The following is a 13,247-nucleotide window of genomic DNA, read 5'->3' on the forward strand; positions in this document are numbered from 1 at the left end:
AGTGTGTGCATGTATATATGAATGATATATACATATATTTGGTGCCTTCACTGTAATCTGGTTTTGTCATGATCGTATAGTTGTTTTATTGTGTTTCATATTATTTTAATTACAGTTGCACACTATCCTGGTTATAAAGATAAAAGGCAGAGAGATTTTTAGAAATGTGAATGTAGATTAAAGAACATCATTGCATGCTAAGACTTAATGTCAAATTAGTGTCTGCAATTGCTCAGTTTAGCTCTGGCAAAAGATAGTACATAAGGAAACTTGATTTTAATTCTATCACATTATGAGCTAAGGATTGTAAAGTAACTTTTTAGGGCTTCAGCCTGCATTTTTTTCCTGGTCTTCAGTAACAATAGAGAATATGACAGTAATATGGCTCATTAAAAGAGGTGATGTGAACAGAACTTTTGTTCCTGCGTCATTTGATTTTGATTATTGAGAGTTTGTATTTTAAAATAAGAACAGTTATTATTTTCGTTATCCATTTTCCTATTAAGTATAAAAAAAACCCAGTTTCAGTGAAAACTTTAAAAAAGAACTCTACTGCTTCTGGATGTCTGCAAGAGATCAAAAAATCAAAATGGAAATCATAACCACATGACCCTTTATATGTGCACGTTCCCACAATCCCACAATTTAGCAGTTAGAAAGGAACACATAGTGATACATGCATAAAAGAGCAGGTCTTTGATCACGTGGACTTCTTTGACCTTCCCATGGACGTTCCTGTTCTGCATCATTTACTCCAGCCATGAAAACATTTTTCCCTTTTGTCCATGGCTGTCTCCCACTTCATTACCAACCAAGTTTTGGGCGAAAAGAAAAACATATATAACAACAGAGGAAAATCACTAGCATGGACATATTGGACCTGTGTGCACAGTATACAAACACCCCAGCTGGAAAATTCATTAGCAAATCAAGATACATCTGAGACCTTTTGCTTTGCTAGGCATGAATAGACCACAGGGATATGCTGAGAATACCTCCCTACTCCATATCAGAAGCATATCTGCCCAGAGGAAGGCTTTCTCATTTGTGACTCTTGTCACTTTTGCTTTGCTATTCATGCCTAGCATGAATAGACCACAGGGATATGCTGAGAATACCTCCCTACTCCATATCAGAAGCATATCTGCCCAGAGGAAGGCTTTCTCATTTGTGACTCTTGTCACTCTGGAACAGCTTGACTTAGACCTATTTTCCTCCAGGTGTTACTGGGCACTTAAGGTCTGGATGCTGGAAACTGACAACATCTGAAGGCCAAAGGTTTTCCCCACCCCATAGGACAGTGGCCTCCAACCTTTTGGGCACCATTTGGGCACCAGGGACCAGTTCCATGGAGAAAGGTTTTTCTGTGGCCTGGAGGGGGTGTGTAGTTTCATGTGCTGCCTGCATCTCATGGATAGGGCTTCATTATTTGTGCGGGCCAGTTTCTGGCATGCCGTGGCCCAGTGCTGGTCCACGGACTGGGAGTGGGGACTCTTGCTATAGGACATAGTATCAGTGAGTCAGTAGCTTTTCCTTCACAACTTGGTTCTGCACAAAAAACCCTAAGGACAAAAGAAAATTCTAGCCTCACATTCTCTTCTAGATATTGGATTTTCAACATTTTATACTTTTTACCCATTGAGAATACTCAGATATTGTAGCAGCAGGGGTGAGCCTTTAGAGTAAAAAACTGGAAGCCTCATCATTCTGCCCCAGAAACCTTATAAAAGCAAACTTACACACCTTAGTTCTACTTCCTTCTTTGGAAAAGTAATTAGTAATTAGAGTTTCTACCACCTACATTCCAAGAAATGCTTTTAGCTGGGATCCTTTCTCCTAATCTCAGCAGGTGAGAGAAATAGAACATGTATAGTCTTTGTGATTCATTGGTAAATAAAAGGGGAAAAAATATTAAATCAACCTTGTGGCACTTTGTTCTGTATGCTGGCATATGTGACTAGGGAAATTGGTCATCCCACCCTGCCATTCCCTTTGAAATAATGGGTAATGTTTACCCATTGAGAACATTCAGATATTGAGCCTTTAGAGTAAAAAACTGGAAGCCTCGTCATTCTTCACCAGAAACATTATAAAAGCAAACTTACACACCTTAGTTCTACTTCCTTCTTTGGAAATGCTTTTAGTTGGGATCCTTTCTCCTAATCTCAGCAGGTGAGAGAAATACAAGATGTATAGTCTTTGTGACTCACAGGTAAGTAAAAGGGGGAAAAAAATTAAATCAGTCTTGTGGCACTTTGTCCTGTAAGCTGGCATATGTGACTCGGGAAATTGGTCATCCCACCCTGTCACCATCCCACCCTTTGAAACATAGTTTAATCTCCCAAGATGTAAATAGAATAGAACTTTATCAAGCATGCCACAGACTGGAGATATAGTAATGAGCAGAGAAAATAAAATAGATTTAAACAGGCCCAGTTAAAATAAAAAGAAATCTTTTATTGTACAGTATGTCTATCTAAACCGGTTACCTGTTTCTTAGAGTGATATGATCCCTGACATTTCCCTGATAATTTAAGAGGCTTCCTTCCCCTCCCCCACTAACTTCTCAATCTTACCCAACACTTCCTGCTCTTTTTTCACAAAATTTAGTTGCAGCTTTTAAAAGAACAAAAGTTCTACCACTTAGAAAAGGAAGGATGGGGGGGGGGCTGACTTTCTAGCCAATTGTCCCTCGTGCATATATAGATGGGGGAAAGTCTATCTGACAAGTCGCGTATTGGAAAAGCCTGAGCTGTCAATGAATGTGGGGATGAAGATCTGGTGTATGTTCTTTTTAGATAGGCCTGGCCTGTACATGTGAACTAAAAAGTTTTTCAAAGATTTTCTCGCCTTCCATGCAAGAAAAGGCAATTTTAAGTTAACTGCGTAAGTTGGCACTATAATTGTATCTGGAAGAAGACACAATGTGTTGTGGCACCTTGGAGACTAACTGGCTTTCATTTTTTCATAGCTGAAGGGTGGAGCACTTGACAGAGAATTCCACATTGGAACCCAGCAAAGACAACCATTGTCAATTTAGCTGACTTTGTTGGGGAGAATTAATATTTTCCAGGGCTTTATAGCTCAACAGGAATGGTTGTAATTATGTTGTACTGTGTTTGTTGGTAAGGACATGTGGAAAGATCAGCCTTAAGAATCTTACTCATGATGTTCCCTAGAGGATTACACCACAGTCGTTCCTAGTGTCCCTCCCCTCCCTTTCACCACTTTTATTTCATTTCAATACATCAAAGTTTAACATGCAAAAAAAAAAAAAATCCCCTAGAAGTATGTGAGCACCAACTGATTCTAGTAAATGTGCTTTGTTTAAAGAGTCAGGAAATACGGAGGAGGCATCTTGATCATTTATTCATTCATTCATTCTTTGATTTATTTTCAAGGTCCAACAGGGAAAATCTTGAGAAGGGATGATTTCGGACAAACATATTTCCTCCTGAATGTAATTGGCCTGCTATTGAAAAGAAGACAAGAAGATGGTCAGGCTGGTATGATTAAAACTACTTCAGTAGCGTTTAGTTTGTTAAAAAGAAAGGAAAGAACACAGCTCTGCAAAGTTATGCTAGATAAAGAAGAGTAGAACTGATGGAGACGACTTTTAGGGCAAATAGTTGCATTTCCATTATACTAAAATAATATGGCATCTACACTGTAAATAGAAGATGCATATTTAATGATTGTGATCTCAAATGCTGAATATGAAACCATCATATATTAGTTACAATTGGACAAACTTTTCTTTACAGAAGACTAGAACTCTCTCATTCCCCCTCTCATCAAAATAATTTCATCATTCTGAAGTTTCCCCTTGAACAAAGCTAAGCCCATGAATGCTGTTTTACTATGGTTCCATCCAAATTCAACTAAACAAAATCTGTAGCTGCATATGCAAAGCACATGCCCAGGGTTACATTAGAAAATCTTGGGAATAAATCAGTTCTATGAATGAGTAGTAAAAGGTCCTGCCAAAAATGGATCACAGCAAACCATAATAGGTAGCTTTCAACGATACATGCATTTTATGAGCCACAGTTGGATACTGGAACTTGATTAGAAAAATGAAGGCATGATTCAGACTTCGTTCATTTCCTCTTTAAAGAGGAAGGATGTGAGGGAAACTCAAGAATGGGGGAAAGGCAAGGAACTGTAGAATTGTGAGATAGGCTGAGCTGCAAGTTACACAACAAAAAGGCATTTCCTGCACATGAAGCCCTTTCTCTTTCTAACTTTTGCTCTTTTTTTTTTTTTACTCTGAACTATCTTTTCTCAAAACATGGAAAAAGAATCCTCCAATTCTCAACATCCACTTATTTTTTATTTAAATACACATAGGTTAAATTATGAAGTTTTCTATATAGTATAGCACGCATTACAAATTTCAAACATGGTTTTCCAGGCTTAGGGAGATAGCATTAAAGTAAAAATCAGGACTTTTGAAGACATTTTGCCAAGAGTTCCAGTAAGCCTTCTTCAGCACAATGGTCCAGAAGTAGGGATTGCCTTGTGGTTTTTATGGAATTTCAGTTGCGTGAGGTTGGTTAATGATTAGATGCTTCTTGGGAAATCACTAATGCTGTCATCTTAATGCTTCCCAGTCAAAAGCTGAAGTGGAAGCATTCTAACAGTGCAGATCAACTGTAGGAACAAATGCTCTGTTGCTCTTTCCTGAGGACAGAATTGGGAGGGGAAATGAGCCAAAATATTAGCAACAACTTTATTTAAAGCACTTCATCAGTAGAATGATCCAAATTGTATTGTATGAGAGAAAGGCAAAAAAATTTACCACATCCACTATCTCCACACATATTTTTGACACAAACGTACCTGCAACACGTGATGTATTTTATAACTTTAAAAATTCTTATTCTCTTGAATATCCATACAAAAAAAACCTAACACATTTGTAAGAGTTGATTTAGATCAATCCTTGCAGCTCTTCCATGATTGTATGATTCCTCTGATATAGAGACATATTATAACATTAGCAATTTAATATATGGTTCATTTAAGAATTTTCACGCCTACTAACTAGTTCATGTTCCATTGATGCATTATTTTAGCTTCATATTTATTACATAGCCCATAAACTGAATACAGTGTATATAAAGATTATTTTATTTTCAGAAAAGTAACCTTAGAAGTAATGACTTGCCCCCAATCATTCTGAGTTTCATGATCTTCTGTCACTGTTATTTTCCTCAGTTTTTCAGTCTCTTTAGAAAATGTTGGTTGAAGTACAAATACTTGGTTGATAATTTCTGTAGAGAAAACATGCTTCTCTACAGTCTATCTTCATTTAGTGATGCTTTAACTTCCTTGTTTCCATGGTTCAGCTTCTTCCCTAGCCAGTTTCTTGCTTCTGATGTACATAAAACTTTTTAATTTGTTGGTTTCGTTTTTTTTCAGCAAAACACTAGCTATCCTGAATCTTTATGGTCTTCTTGCCTTTTTTTGCTTGTGTTACATTTCTTTTTGCTTTTTTCTTGCCAAACTTCCACTGATGAAGAAAGTTTCCTTTTATTAAATAGTCTTCTTGACAGTGCTCCTTGTTAATAAAACTCTGATCTCTGAATTTTACTCTACCTTTTCTAGACTTATGGAAAACAATTTCCAGTGAGGTTGTTTTTAAATCGTGCACATACATTCTGGAAGAGTTTTGATACTCTTGATTTATCTTTCTCATTTTAAAGGAAATTTTTCTTTTAAGGTAAAATACAACTATGCTGGATTTCCTTTATTTATCTAAAATACTATAATTTTGTTTTATTACTCCGTTATAATTTATTTCAGTTGAAGAACACGTGTAGCTAACCCTATTAATGGCGTAGCTCCCACAGCCAGTGGTGGGATTCAGATATGTGAGCAACCAATTCTCTATGTGGATGCTGCTTCTGGAAATCCATTCTGGGTCTGGGCAACAAAAAATTAGTTACCGGTTCTGCCAAACTGGTGCAAACCAGCTGAATCCCACCAATGCCCAAAGCCCTCCAATGGGTGGGCAGGAAATTAGCCTGATTTTGACAAGGGCTTGGAGGCAAAATAAATATCTGTAGCTTTACAGATGCCTATAGCAGTGGCCCCCAAGCTTTTGGGCATCAGGGCCTGGTTCCGTGGTGAGAGGTTTTTCTGTGGACCAGAGGGGGCGTCGTTTTGCATGCTCCCTGCATTCCGCGGATGGAGCTTCACTGGTTTGCGTGATTTCTAGCATGCTGTGGACTGGTGCCAGTCCACAATTCGGGGGTTGAGGACCCCTGGCCTATAGCATCCATGTTACCCATTCAAACCAACCAGTGGTGGGATTCAAATATGTGAACAACCAGTTATTTGTGTAGATGCCGCTTCCGGAAGTCCATTCTGGGCCTGGGCAACAAAAAAATTATCTGAATCCCACCACTAAAACCAACTCTATCACAAGTAAGTCTTGGTCTGTTCACTTAGGCAGTGGTCCTCTACACATCATGAAAAATCTGATCACTCCAATGTAAAAAATACCAACAGAATATGTGAAGCTCAGGGTTCAACTATGAAGTCCTTGGTGCTCTCTGAGCTTGATCATTTGTTTGCAGACGTTTCATTGCCGGATTAGGAAATATCATTAGTGCTGCTGACGTTACCTAGTTGGATAACAAAACATTTGCAAGCAAACTATAACTCAGAGAGCACCAAGGACGCCAAAGTTATGCAAGCCTGTTTTAAATGGAGCAGAAAAAGTATCATATCACTCATCACACAAAGGCTAGGGGAGGTTAAACACTCCCATCCCATCCCTGCTTTAATTCTGAACTTCTCTTATTCCAAATGGGAAGTGAAAATAAAGGAAAAGCCTCCTTTGTGTTGTGGTTTTCAGTCACTAAGTCATGTCTGACTTCGCAACCCTATGGACCACAGCACACCAGGCCCCTTGTCCTCCACTGTCTCCCGGAGTCTGCCCAAATTCATGCCCACCTTATCTAACCATCTCATCTGGTCCCGGTGACTGACTCAGATTGGATCCTGCAACATTATCCTGGGACATGTATATTCGCCTTCAATCATCTCATCCTCTGCCGTAGTGGGAAATAAAGATATGAAAACCGAATGATAAGCCATATATCTGTGAGGAGATTATTTTTTCTAAAGTGAATGGAAGACAGCAAAAAAAAAGGAGAAAATGCCTTCTAGGCAGAGCCCCCCCCTTTTTGACAAAATATGTTTATGTTTAAAATAAGTAAAATATAGTAAATCCTTGTGTTCACTAATGGGCTACCTTGGAATCCTCTAAGCTGCCTGTGGGCTCAACCCTATCAAAGTTCAGCATTTTAAAATCTCATTGATTACGAAGGAAACCACAAAACAGTTAAATCAGCCAAGCGTACTTGCTTTGGGATGTTGTGTCTTCTTGTATTCATGTGATTGTCTGCTTCATGGTCATTTATTGCAATTTCAGTCAATTGGTTTTCAGTGCTGCACCTCTTCTGACTTTATAGAATAAGGCCTAGACAAATATATGTGTGTCACAGAAGATCTGGTGGAGGGGCTATTGCTGTGGCTATTTCCTGTTTGGCTGATTCATTCCCACAGCCTCTTTCACTGAACTGTAACTCAATCACCGTGCGATAGCCACAGATGAAGGGAATGATAGAAATACACAGGCAAACCTCTTTCCTTTCAAATGGCAGCCTTTCACCCCATCGTTTATGCAGTCACTCCTGCTCACAGCTGAACCATCGGATTGCTGGGGGATAAGAGGCAAATATATCTTCTACAGTCTCCAAATGAATTCTCCATTATATGTCCATGCTATATATGATGCAAGAATGGGTATAAAAATGAATAGCAGTTACTTAATGACAAGAGCTCTCATTCTCTCTCTGTCTCTTTGTGGCTAAAAAAGCAAACACACCAGAGTCATATTGTAATTTTCATTTTTTTCCCTCATTGTCTAGAGAGGATTAAACCCACTGAAAAAAGAAAGATTGATTCCCATCTGGAAATGAGCATGTGATGGCCAACTTTTTTTTTTTTTTTTGCAAAGAAGCAACTCAGGAAGTTGAAAGAGTAAAAAAGAGGAGGGGGAGAGAGAGAACACAGCAGACTAGAAGGTAGGGAAGAAAAAGGATATGTGTCATTTGATGCCTGCATGGCACTTGATGAAACAATCAGAATAAGCAGTCAAGATATGGATTCCATATTTAGGCACTGGTCAGAATTCTGATCAAGAAGTTAATTTCCATCACTTACAAGGATGTCCCTGTTTCTTAAGGCTAATTTGTGATTCCAATTTTGGAACTTCTTAGGAAAAGCACAGAGCAAGAGATACCTTGCTGAAGTAAAGCTGATCTGCTCTTGTAGGTAAGGGGCAGTTACATCATTTTAGACTCTGATTTAAATAAATGTATTGTGAAAAGCTGTTTAGAAGGTAATATGTATCATTTTCCTATTTCTCTAAAATAGACATGTCAAACATAAGTCTTGGGGGCCGGATGCGGCCCGCAAAGTGGTTTCATGTGGCCCGCGAAGCCATCCTGGAAACAGTGAGGGAATGGCCCCCACTTTCTTGGCCCTGGCCCAGGCCAGCCGGGGGCCAAGGTACAATTTTGTGGTGGCCATCTATGCTGAAACGCATTCAGTCTTAGCTCCACAAGGCCGTCTAGAAACAACGAGGAACCAGCCCCTGTCTTATTGGCCCTGCCCCCTGGGTGCATGCTGGGGAGGTATCACCCTTTGTGAGGAATGAAGAAATTGACCATGCCTTGGCGCTTGCCCTGGTCCCACCCCCTTCTGCCAGAGACCCTCAGATCTGTCCCACTCCTGCCCAGGCCCCCACAGCCACCATTGACACAAACGATGTAGAGCTGGCCATGCCTACCCAGTAGGCCACACCCACTCCATCCACTTCACCCAGTCGGCCGCACCCACCCTGGCCACCCCCTCCCCCAAGGGCAACTGCAATGATGATGCGGCCCTCAATGAAATTGAGTTTGACACCCCTGCTCTAAAAAGTCTCTGTATAGAATGCTAGATCATACTGCAACCCCAGGGGACTGATACAATATGGAATTTTTGAAAGTTTGTGGTGGCTGCCCCAGCTTGATCTCTGTCAGATCAGAATTCTAATTCTAGAACTCCTAGAATTACCAACCAGTTGAAATGAAGGTGGTCTGATGACTGAATATTCTGGAAGTTGTAGTTTCAACATATCTAAGGACCAGGTTTGGGATGACAATGCTAATGTCACAGATGTAGGTAAAATACAAATGTCCCAACTGCCAAAAGGGGGTGGGGAAAAATCACATAGCCTAATAAATAACACACTATGTTATTCATTAATTTTCTAATGCAGAGCATGGTATGTGAAATTGTAAATAAACATTTTGATTGCTAAATTTATACACATCTGTGAGCACTGTGCATGCAAGAATAATAATGTATTATAATTTATTATGTGATAAATATGCAGAGCAGAGTGTTATATCTAAAATAAATTGGACCTCAATTTGAACAGTAAAATTCTCTGTAAAATTAGGCTTGAATGACATGGACCTTTCATTTGGAAGTGAAATACAATAGCTATCTATTTAGAGGCATGTGGGTTTATTAATTAAAAGGAAAAAGTATAACTTTTATTATTTTTAAGAGAAATATTTTATTTTGTTTTGTTTTGTTTTGTTGAGCTGGAGAAACTTAGTGCGATAGGAGTTAAAGAGTATCTGATCAGAAAGTAAAAAAAATTAAAACAAACTTAGAAGCTTCAGAATTGTTTTTGTTTTAAAAAGATCATTGCCTGGTGTTGAAATGCCATCCAAGAAGTTAACTTGGTATTTCTTTCTGCAGAGGGCATTTCTTACCTAGGACACTGACAAAGTGTCCCAGTTAAGCCTAACTACCATCACATCTCACTAGACAGGGTTAGTCAGAAAATTTCAAGATCCTGGAGAAGGATGGTTCTTTGGATACCTTGATCTTAAGCAATGAATAATTTAAAGAAAAAAAACCATGCATTAAATTAAGTATGGAAACATCCAATAAAGGTGGCAAAGTATTGCAGATATATTTTTTGAAGTAACACAAATTTCCAAACCCTTGTTCAAGACACCCTACCCAAAGATAATGTGGTAATCCCAAGGGAAGTATGCCAAACCATACATCTGTAGAACAAGGCTATTTCTGTGCAAGAAAGGAGATGCTAGCCTGGAAATAATGCTATAAATCTGGATCATCCTTTGGAAGAAATTTGGAGTTGAACACTATACAGCTGATGAATATCTAATAAGTATCCATTTCTTCTTAGTTGTATGTGTTTTCTTTCTCATATGATTTTTTTTATTGTATTAGGACTACTGTTAACAAATGAACTCAACCTCTATGTCAACTTGAGTCATTGTTACTGTCAGGCTTCTGCTTAAAATTCTTCTTTCAGCTCTTCAAAAACAAAAGAAATGTTGAAGATTTTGGCTCCATTTGCTCCAGGTAGGCTTCAGAGAATATTGGAAGCCACATTTGGATCATGGAGCAACCTTATCTTCACAATGTTGAGTATATTGATCTGATTCCAGTCTCTGTTAGCAGGGTAGGTGGCCCTCATGACTCTGACATGGAATGTCAGTTCTGTGACAAGAAGTAAAAAACAGAACTAAAAATATTAAATGGAACAGGTGTAATCATTTGCCAGTGTATCTAACAACTATTTTTTTTCTATGCTTATTTCCTTTTTCTTGTTTATGCCCTGCACAAATTTAGTTTTTTTTGAGCAGTGGAACACAATACAAAAACAAGCAAGTAAAATCAGTGCTTGGAATGTATAATTGCAAAATACCCTTGGGAGATTTAAAGTAAATTGGGGTCCTAGGTAAATAATACAAACCAGAAACTCCCATTTTGACTTCCCTAGGGACAGTTTAGTTGACCCAAAATAAGCTAACAGTATTTGGAAACAGGAAGGGATTAGCATATAGGAGCTTTGTTAAGGAACAGATGACCAGATTAATGCATTCCGCATGCTGTCCTCAAGTGCGAATCACCACTGTATCTACAAGTTGAAACTGCAGAGCCAGACTGATCCAAAGCAGAGTTTGTAATTTTTTGCTTTGCCTTTTTAAGAGGAACTGCTCTGAAATAAATGGGGCAACCACCATTCAGTTTCACGGGACAATAATATTTCTGTAGAGGCCACGTATAATGAAGAATCTTGTAAACTAGATCAAGACTACATTTGAGGTACTCTCTGACAGGATCACAGAATATATTTTTAATTTTTCTCTCCCAAATGAAGTAACTATTATAGAAATGGTGAATGTGTAGCTCTCCAGATGTTGCTGGACTGCAATGCCCACCACAACTCACTTTTACCAACTCTGACTAGGATTGAGGGGAATTGAGTTAAATAACGTCTGGAGCCCTGTCCTTGGTCTGGAGCAGTAGTGGACAATCAAGGCACCAAGGCCCAAATTTGTGTTTGTGTGTGTGTCTGTCAGTCTGTCTGTCTCTCTCTCTGTGTTGCAATGCAGCAATTGCAATGTGAGTTATGTTACAGCACACATCAGTGGTGGGATTCAAATATGTGAACAACCGTTTCTCTGTGTGGATGCTGCTTCTGTAAGTCCATTCTGGGCCTGGGGCAACAAAAAATTAGCTACTGGTTCTGCCAAACTGGTGTGAACTGGCTGAATCCCACCACTGGCACACATGTTTGGAATAGAGGATGGGGTTTTTAATATTTGTTCAGCATGAAAATTTTCATGTTTTTTTTTCAACATGAAGCTGCAGTGCTGGTTTTGGTAAGCATAACACCGAAATACAGTATCATAGGGGGAAGGAGTTGAAATACATGCATGTATGCCCATGAACCTGGTCACATGAAGGTACACCCCTTAGACCACAACTGGCCTATGTATCCCCTGGCAGAGAAGCTTAGACTAAGAGGTCTCAGATTTTGTGTCTGGTTATCCATGAAGCTCAATAGTTGATCTTGGACAAGTTAGTGCCTCCCAGCCTAATCTACCTCACTGGGAGTTTTTGGAAATTTTTAAAAGAGAGCTAAGGTAGCTAGGCTGACCTACTTAGAGAAACAGCAGCAAACTCACATTTTCAGAAGAACTTTCTTTTCTTTAAACAAACAAAGCTAAGCTAAGCTAAGCAATTGATTACTAGACCCCTTCCCCCAAGCAGGTTGTTGGCTACAGCTTCTCATGTCAGATCTCATCATAATCTCTTGTGACAGACCATCAGCTATCACTTCATGGGAGGATGCCACATCTTAGTTACTCTTAAGCCCTCAATCCTTGAAGACAAAAGTCTGGAAAAATTAGGAACATGTTTTTTCTCCAGTTATTTGCACAATATGCTTTCCAATGGAGCATAATACCACCACCTCCTCCTTCTCCTCCTCCTCCTCTTCTTCCTCCTCCTCCCTCTTCTTCTTCTCTTTTGCTTCCTCCTGCCCACCCTCCTCCCTTAGGAGAAAAATATGGCATCTTAAACTAAAGCACACTTCAGTCAAGCTCCCTGCATATTGCTCCCTGCCAGCAGCCACAAGAGCGCTTTCATCTTGGCTTCAAAGTGTGGAGGGGGGGGAGGGCATGCTGAATGTAAGAAAGAGAAGCAAATAAACAAATGAAGAGGAAAGGAAATGGAGGGAAGGAGGAGGAGGAGGAGTGCGGGAAGGAAATAAATAAATAATATGTTCCACCCAACCAGGAATTGCTGCCTGCTGGAAAATTGCAGCATGCATTGTATACACCACTGCAAAATGGTGATCGAATGAGACATGTGGTGGGATTTTTTTCCAGGCAGGAAAAAGGTGTGTGGGGGTGAATTGTGTGTTCTTCATCACTTGTGGTGCTTGCACACATGTCTTTCATTCCATTCATACATGCACAGGGGAGCTGCGGCTTGCTGGACCTTCCCAGCGTGTGCATGAGCATCAAGGCAGACGAGCATCCTTGGCATATGTTTGCTCTTCTCTACTGAAGAGCAGCCTTCTGCAGCCCATACCCTCTGGCTATGGTGGACTAACTCACACCAGACTTCTAGCTGGGGATGAGAAAAGTTGCCTTGCTGGAGGGAGATGGAGGGAGATGCCAGTTGTGGAGTCTACACAGTTATTTATTGTTCCCAGCACTAAAGAATTATCTATACAAGGGGAAAGCTGTATTTGAAAAATTCTGGCTCCTTCCTTCCTTCCTTCCTTCCTTCCTTCCTTCCTTCCTTCCTTCCTTCCTTCCTTCCTTCCTTCCTTCCTTCCTTCCCTC

At 39.7% G+C, this 13,247-nt stretch overlaps 1 long non-coding RNA gene across 1 annotated transcript in view; it reads left to right on the plus strand.

Moving 5' to 3' along the window:
* Nucleotides 1-2,148: 2,148 nt before the first annotated feature.
* LOC120299939 overlaps nucleotides 2,149-13,247 on the plus strand; it is a 28,991-nt gene continuing 17,892 nt past the window's right edge. Inside the window, exons 1-2 of the long non-coding RNA XR_005554506.1 lie at nucleotides 2,149-2,212; nucleotides 3,402-3,506. This is a non-coding gene — a long non-coding RNA (uncharacterized LOC120299939). The remainder of the gene's footprint in view (nucleotides 2,213-3,401; nucleotides 3,507-13,247) is intronic.

This window comes from Crotalus tigris, unplaced genomic scaffold (assembly GCF_016545835.1).
Source record: "Crotalus tigris isolate CLP2741 ecotype Arizona unplaced genomic scaffold, ASM1654583v1 scf7180000017611.44802233496:7321179, whole genome shotgun sequence".
Taxonomy (NCBI): Eukaryota; Metazoa; Chordata; class Lepidosauria; order Squamata; family Viperidae; genus Crotalus; species Crotalus tigris.